Genomic DNA, 6,427 nt, shown 5'->3' with positions numbered 1-6,427 from the left:
TTCTGGTGAGTGCACATGCCCTGTAGCAAAAACCTCTCAAAAAAAAAAAAGAGAGAGAGACACCATCTAAATTTTTGAGAGAGTTACACTGTCAAAAGAACCCTAGTCTGGATTAAAAGTAGCTTTGATTGTTTAAGGCACAGTGAATCTTAGGTCTCAACCATATTTGTATATTTTTAAAGAAGTATTTTATTTAACTTTATTTATTTATTTAAATTTGATCAGAGAGAGACAGAGTGAGAGAGAGAGAGAGAAAGTGAGAAAGCAAGTCACCACGTCCGGGACTTGAACTGCAGTTGGTCATGTGGGAGTCCAGCGCCCTTAACCACCACACCACCTGCCGGCCCCAATCCCAACCATATTTAATGGATTAAAAAAAGCAGCTCAGGGAACCAGCAGTTAGCGTAATGGCTATGTCGCTGGACTACCACGGAGTCGACCGCGGTTCATGTCCCGGACCCGGTGGCTTAAAACTCACGCCGGGCGCGTGTTTGTGCGTGCCCAAGATCCCGAGAGGAGAATGGAGGAGAAGGGATTGCGGCGTGACCATCCCCCCTGGGGGTGATTTCTCACTTTCTGTCTCTATGTCTCTCTCTGTCTGTCTGGCGAGCGCACGCGCCCTACAGTGAAATCCTAAAAAAAAAAAAAAAAAAAAAAAAGCAGCTCATCCTCCAGGAGAAACATGTCCCTCCAATGCCCATTATTGATGGGGCCAAGGAGGATCATGTAAAAGAGACTCCCTTATTAGAGGTCAGAGCCAGGACCCTTGAAGAACGATGAGCAAGGAAGCAACTTCCAGTATTTAGTCTCAGCTTCAAATCAAGAACCTCTTCCCTCCAGAATAAGAGTCCTGCCAAATGAATTGCTGTAGACTTTGGTCAGTTGCTGCATCCTTTTCTTTCCCTCTTCAAGTGGGAGTGTTTATTTATTGAAATGATCTTGCCCCTGCCCATCATTGCATATTGTGTGTGTGGAGAGCAGATAATTATTATAATCTGTCTTTGGTTTGTGGATCTCTGAAAACCTGAAGCATGAGCTGGGTAAGGTCTTATTTCCCTTGAAGAAGACAGGAAGAAGAGGAAAGCAGGTTATTTGCAATAGTGTTCACGGATATTCTCGTTCTCCTCCTCCTAGGTACATAGTAGGACTGCACTTACTTCTCTTATGCCTTAAGGCTAAGCATGGTTATGGGGTCAGTGGACTAAGAGTAGAAGTGACACATATCATGTTTGGGTGGACACCTCCCCTTCTCCCTGCTATGGCAACCACAGATGCTCCCCATGATGGTCCCCAAAGGAGATGTGGAGCAGAGCTCTATGACAGACCAGTGTGGGTATGTCCTATACATCGGCGTTTTTCTCCCCTGCCCCCTGTGAGCAGTCTCTGACCAAGGCTGACCTCGCAGGAATATAGCCCCCTTTTCCCTAAGGAGTGCCTCAAAGCTGGAGCTTATTCTGGGGGAGTAATCACATACACATCACAAAAACCAGGCAGCCATGCGTAGGAAGCATATTTTGTGGATGCTGTTAGTAGAAAAGTAACTTTTACTATAATGGATGTAATCTTCAAATAACTAGCTCCAGGTACTGGGAGACAGCCTCAGACCCCACCGATGACTCATGAGTGTGCTTTGATCTGACCGTGCACAGCGGATTGCTATACCGCACTGTGGCACCAATCTCTCACTAACTGACCACTCTCACTGCATCCCACACGTCAAATAAACTCAAGTCTCTCTCACTTAGACTTCTCTCACCTGTGACTTCTTTGAAATCGGTAAACATTACAGGCAGGTCCTCTCAGAACTGGGGATCCTGCAGTACAACTAGTAACAGGAACAAGAAATGAGTCTTTATAGTTATAAGTGATGAAGAACTGGTGATTATTTGTTACCATGGTATAGCATAAACTCACCATTTCAGCCTCCTAACTTCAAGAAGGTAATTTCTTTCTCTTTTTTAAGAATTATTTATTTAATCCCATTTGCTATTATTATTTTTAATTTGACCAGAGAGAGAAAAAGAGAAAGCAAGAAGGCAAGCCGCCAGGTCCAGGACTCGAACTGCAATCAGCTATGTGGAAATCCAGCACCTTTATCACCATGCCATCTGCTGGACCCCAAGAAGGTAATTTTCATCACTCTATTTAAAATCCCAACTCCAGGGGCCAGTAGGTGGCTTAGTGGTTAAGGGCACTGGACTCCCACTTGGCCAAGCACAGTTTGAGTCCCAGACCTGGCATCTTGCTTTCTCACTTTCCTTCTCTCTCTCTCTCTCTCACTTTGTCCCTCTCTGGTCGAATTTAAATAAATAAATAAATAAATAAATAAGGTTAAATAAAATCATTCTAAAAAAAAATCCCAACTCTAAGAACTGGCAGGTGTTTTGGTTAAGGCGCTAGACTAGCACATGGGTGACCGTGGTTCTAGTCCCAGACCTGGCAGCTTGCTGTCTCATTTTCCCTTTCTCTCTCTCATAGTCTCTCTTTGGTCAGACTAAATAATGATAATAAACAAAATGAAATAAACAATTAAAAAAAATAAAATCCCAACTCCAGATTTCCAATTTCACAACTCTGTTCTTTTTTTTTTTCTTCCCTAAGTGTGTTTGATTTTTGTTAATCATACGAATAATTTTCTATAATAACCCAGGGCACACTGGAGAATTTGGCAGCCCAATATGAGGGAGGGAGTTCATAAAAGACCCACAGGCCGACATCGGTGGTGAGTGGGGAGGTCACAGTGCAGCTTGCGGCTCGTGTCCATCTTGCAGGTGGATCTTCCTCCACATCACGACTGGGGGCTCAAAGATGACAGGGCGAGAATCCTTCAGGCACTTAGGAAATTTCAGTCTGCGTCTCCTGCTCGGTGGTCTCTGGTCGGCAGGGTGTTCTCCTGTGTCTCCGTTGGCTTCCACTTGGCTCTCTGTAAGCTGGCGATTTGCCCCCATCCAGTTTGTCTACTATTTTCTTAAAACTGTCCGGCATCTGGCTTGGAGCCTGGCTCCTGGTGCCCCCACTCGGGTAGCTGCAGCAAGAGACCTATATTTTCTTTTTTCTCATCCCCACAGCTCTGACTGACTTACATATTACGTCCACTGTTTGGACTGTCTGTCCCTGCTGCAATGTAAGAATGCAGATCTTTCTCTAGTTTGTGCACTCATGTATCCCAAGTGTCTTAAGAAAGATCTATAATAGCACAAATATTTGTTAAATGACGATGTTTTCCCACCTGTACGTGGAATGTTGTTTTGTTTTACGTTTTATAGGAATGTCAGCGGGGAGCGGGCAGGACAGCAGTGGTTTGAGTGGCCAACTGTGGTTTGAGTCCCGGACTGAGCAGCTTGCTTTCTCACTTCCCTTCTTTCTCTCTGTCTCTCTCTGGTGAGCATATGTGCCCTATAGCAAATTAAAATAATAATAATAATAATAATAATAATAATAATAAAAGGGCCAGCAAGTGGCATACTGGTTAAGATGCTGGACTCCCATGTGGTAAGCACACTTCGAGTCCCAGACACAGGGGCTTGAAACTCACACCAGGCACGTGTGCATGCATGCCCCAAATCCTGAAGAGAATGGAGGAGAAGGGACTGTGGCAGGGCCACCCCCCTGGGGGGGGGTGTGATTTCTTGCTTTGTCTGTCTCTCTCTGTCTCTCTAGCAAACACACATGCGCTATAGCAAAAATCTCTCAAATAATAATGATAATAAATAAAGTTAAATAAATAATTTTGTAAAAATATAAGAATGCAGTGGGCATCTTTCTATGTGGTTGAAACCTGCTACCTCCAGGACGTGTCTTTGCTTCAATCTTTTATTGATTGTTCTTTCCCTGGGGACATGCCATGCTTTCCAATTTATGAATTCATTATATATAAACAAAGACTGTTCTTTAGCTTTAAAAAGTGTAATACTGGGGCCAGTAGGTGGTGTAGCAGTTGAGGGGTTGGACTTTCATGTACTCAGCTGCAGTTCAAGTCCCAGACCCAGCAGCTTGAAACTCACGCCAGGCATGTGTGCATGTGTGCCCAAAATCCTGAGGGTGGAAAGGAGGAGAAGGGATTGTGGTGTGGCCTCCTTCCTGGGGAGTGATTTCTCACTTTCTGTCTCTCTGTCTCTTTGGCAAGTGCTTGCACCCTATAGCAAAAATCTAAAAAAAAAAAAAAAAAAAGAAAGAAAGAAAGAAAAAAAAAAAGTAATATTTTTTTCTGTTGCTTTTTTTCTCCAGATCTTTTCCTTGGGAAAACCAATGCTCTTATGTTGAATTTTGTTTATGTCTCTTCCAATTCTGTCATTTTCTCTATAATTATTCTACAGCGTTGTTCCTTCATATTTTGCCTTGGTTCCAGAAGGCACATCTTCCTCAATTCCGGTCAATGAGCCTTCAGGAAAGCTTTGCAGAAGAAGACTGTCGGGTGCTGACAGAAGCAAATGGCACATTCAAACAGAGAGTATCTACCAAGGTGGCACAGAGGCTGGGCAGAGGACCATCGTCACTTCTAGGCCTGGACCTAGAGAGGCCGCTATGGAGAGAGGGGCCCAGTAGGAGCGCCTCTTGTTCCTTGGTAAAGGAACATCACACCAAGCCATGGCAACCCAGAAGAGATGGCAGCTGATCAGTTAAGTACCCTGATCCTCTAACTTCCAACTGCTTGGCAATGTTGACCAAATCACTTGGAAAACAGTAGGGGGAGGAGCCCACTAATGTCGTGGTACAAATCAGCCTCCCAGGCATGGAGGAAGGTAGAGCAGAGAGGAGAATGGTCTTAGGTATGAGTGGAAAATATCCAGTACTGGATACTCTTGGAGGAAAGTTCCTTCTCTTCTCAGAAAGAGATCCAGGAATAGGAAGAACATCTCCCTTTCTCCTCTGGATGTTGGAATGTACGGACACAATGCTTAGAACTATTATAGGCAACTTGCTCTTATTCAAAGGGTGTATTTCACATTGAACTCAGCAGAACAGAGAGAGAGAACAATCTTGGAGCCTTGGTGATGCCTTTGATACTCTAAATAGGGACCAGCAGGTGGTATGGTGGTTAAAGGCACTGGACTCCCACATAGCCGACCATGTGGTTCAAATCCCAGACCCGGTGACTTGAAAATCATGCTGGGCATGTGTGTCAAAAGCAAACAGAACAAAACAGAAATGAAACTCTAAGACAACCACCCTGCTTCTGGATTTCCCCCTATGCAACATACATTTTCTTTTCTTTTTTCTTTTCTTTTCTTTTCTTTTCTTTTCTTTTCTTTTCTTTTTTCTTTTCTTTTCTTTTCTTTTTTCTTTTCTTTTCTCTTCTTTTTTCTTTTCTTTTCTTTTTTGTTTAGATTTTTTTGTGAGAGCATGTGCACTCACTAGAAAGACGAGAGAGAGGGAAAGTGGGAAATCACCTCTCAGGGAGGCTACAATCCCTTCTCCTCCATTTCACTCTCAGAATTTTGGGAATGCTGGGACCAGCAGTTAGTGTAATGGCTATGCGCTGGACTCCCATGTAGTCGACCCTGGTTCATGTCCTGGACCCAGTGGCTTAAACTCACGCCGGGCACATGTGCGTGCATCCCCAAGATCCCAAGAGGAGTATGGAGAAGGGATCACGGCGTGGCCATCCCCCCTGGGCGGTGATTTCTCGCTTCTGTCTCTCTGTCTTTCTGGCAAGCACACGTGCCCTGTAGCAAAAACCCCTAAAAAAAAAAAAAAAAAAAAAGAATTTTGGGTATGCATGCACAAGCACCCACCGCTTTTAAGGCCTCCAGGTCTGGGACTCTAACCACGGAATTGGCCATTTGGGATCCAATGCCTTAACCACTATGCCACCTACCAGCCCGATACATTTAATTATTTCAAGCCATTGTTTCAAGGTGAGACTGTGTGAGCAAACAAACCTCCAAAGGTCAAAGGAACCGAGAGACCAAAGAGTGAGGCAGATGAGGCTAGCTTGTCAGTTAAGAGTTTAATAAGAGAACTTAAACATGGAAGCGAGGTCTTGGGAGGCCACAAGACAAGCAGATCTTTGTACTCTGCACTCTCAAACCATATGCTTCCATAGACTGTATAGGAGGAGGCATTTGAGGAGTGCACAACTCTATATCTTAACTATGACTGGGTCAGTCATGTGGGAGTCCAACACCCTTAACCACCATACGACCTACTGAGCCCAGAAACATCTCTTTTCTTACTTTACATGTATTCGTGGTTTTTCATTCTGCATCTCAGGACAGGTTTTTGTTTTGTTTCCTAATAATTATATGTTTACATTTATGTATTTATTATTTTTAAAAAGAATTATTATTTATTTAACTATATTCATTATTATTATTTTTTTTTGAGAGATTTTCACTGTAGGGCGCGTGTGCTCGCCAGACAGACAGAGAGAGACATAGAGACAGAAAGCGAGAAATCACCCCCCAGGGGGGATGGTCACACCGCA

This window comes from Tupaia chinensis, unplaced genomic scaffold (genome assembly GCF_000334495.1).
Source record: "Tupaia chinensis unplaced genomic scaffold, TupChi_1.0 Scaffold149501_1, whole genome shotgun sequence".
Classification (NCBI taxonomy): domain Eukaryota; kingdom Metazoa; phylum Chordata; class Mammalia; order Scandentia; family Tupaiidae; genus Tupaia; species Tupaia belangeri.
Note: the sequence above shows the minus strand (reverse complement) of the source record.